General features: G+C 48.7%; 1 protein-coding gene across 1 annotated transcript in view; it reads right to left on the minus strand.

Annotated features, from left to right (window-relative positions):
• Positions 1-265: 265 nt before the first annotated feature.
• LOC120530064 (polycomb complex protein BMI-1-like) overlaps positions 266-729 on the minus strand; it is a 22340-nt gene continuing 21876 nt past the window's right edge. The window contains exon 18 of the mRNA XM_039754211.1: positions 266-729. This exon is cut by the window's right edge and continues 684 nt beyond it. The gene's annotated coding sequence lies outside the window, so the exon portion shown is untranslated.

Consider the following 729-nt stretch of genomic DNA (forward strand, 5'->3'; position numbering starts at 1 on the left):
AAATGTACTTTTAATAAGTTAATAGCACGAGCAAACGTCCATTATAGCGCCTTGTACCGCGGACAGCCCGACTGTGCCACCCAACAGGGGGCGGCAGGGTCGTCAGCCCGGCTCTCCATTCGACTTTTCCATGGCAGTGGCTCTCGTCTCTTGGACCCCACTAACCCTGACGGCCGGCCGAGGGGTGGCTTTGCGTTTTTCGCCTCCCTCGGGGTCCCGTTTGCTTTCCAAGGCTCAATAAAACAGAAGACAGACGAGAAACCTCTGAAAATGAACTGTACATTTTATACTGAAAAAGGGACATTTACACGAATATCGGCATGTTTTCCAAAAAAAAAAAATAGTATTCTTCTTTTATTCACAAAGCTTATCATCCACAATTGACCCCCAACCCATTGGTCATATTAGAAAAAGTGAGATGAGGTCCGACTTCTCAAAGGAGGCCAACTCAATTACTGAGAAGCCCCTCATTCAGCATTAATACTATCCTGCACTCCATCACAGGCTGGCACCGCCATGAAACACAAACTCACACTGGCGGGGCCCAAAGCCAATCATCCCCAGAAATGCCACGCCAGCTGAGCCCCAAATATGGCGACACGACAATGAACAGAGTTGACCAGGGTGTGCTTTTCACACATCTGTTTAGGACACGTGGATGGATGAAGATCAGTCAGTCTCTCACACTCACACACACACACACACACACACGTACTCAAGAGGCTCAGC

Source organism: Polypterus senegalus, chromosome 5, assembly GCF_016835505.1.
Source record: "Polypterus senegalus isolate Bchr_013 chromosome 5, ASM1683550v1, whole genome shotgun sequence".
NCBI lineage: Eukaryota > Metazoa > Chordata > Cladistia > Polypteriformes > Polypteridae > Polypterus > Polypterus senegalus.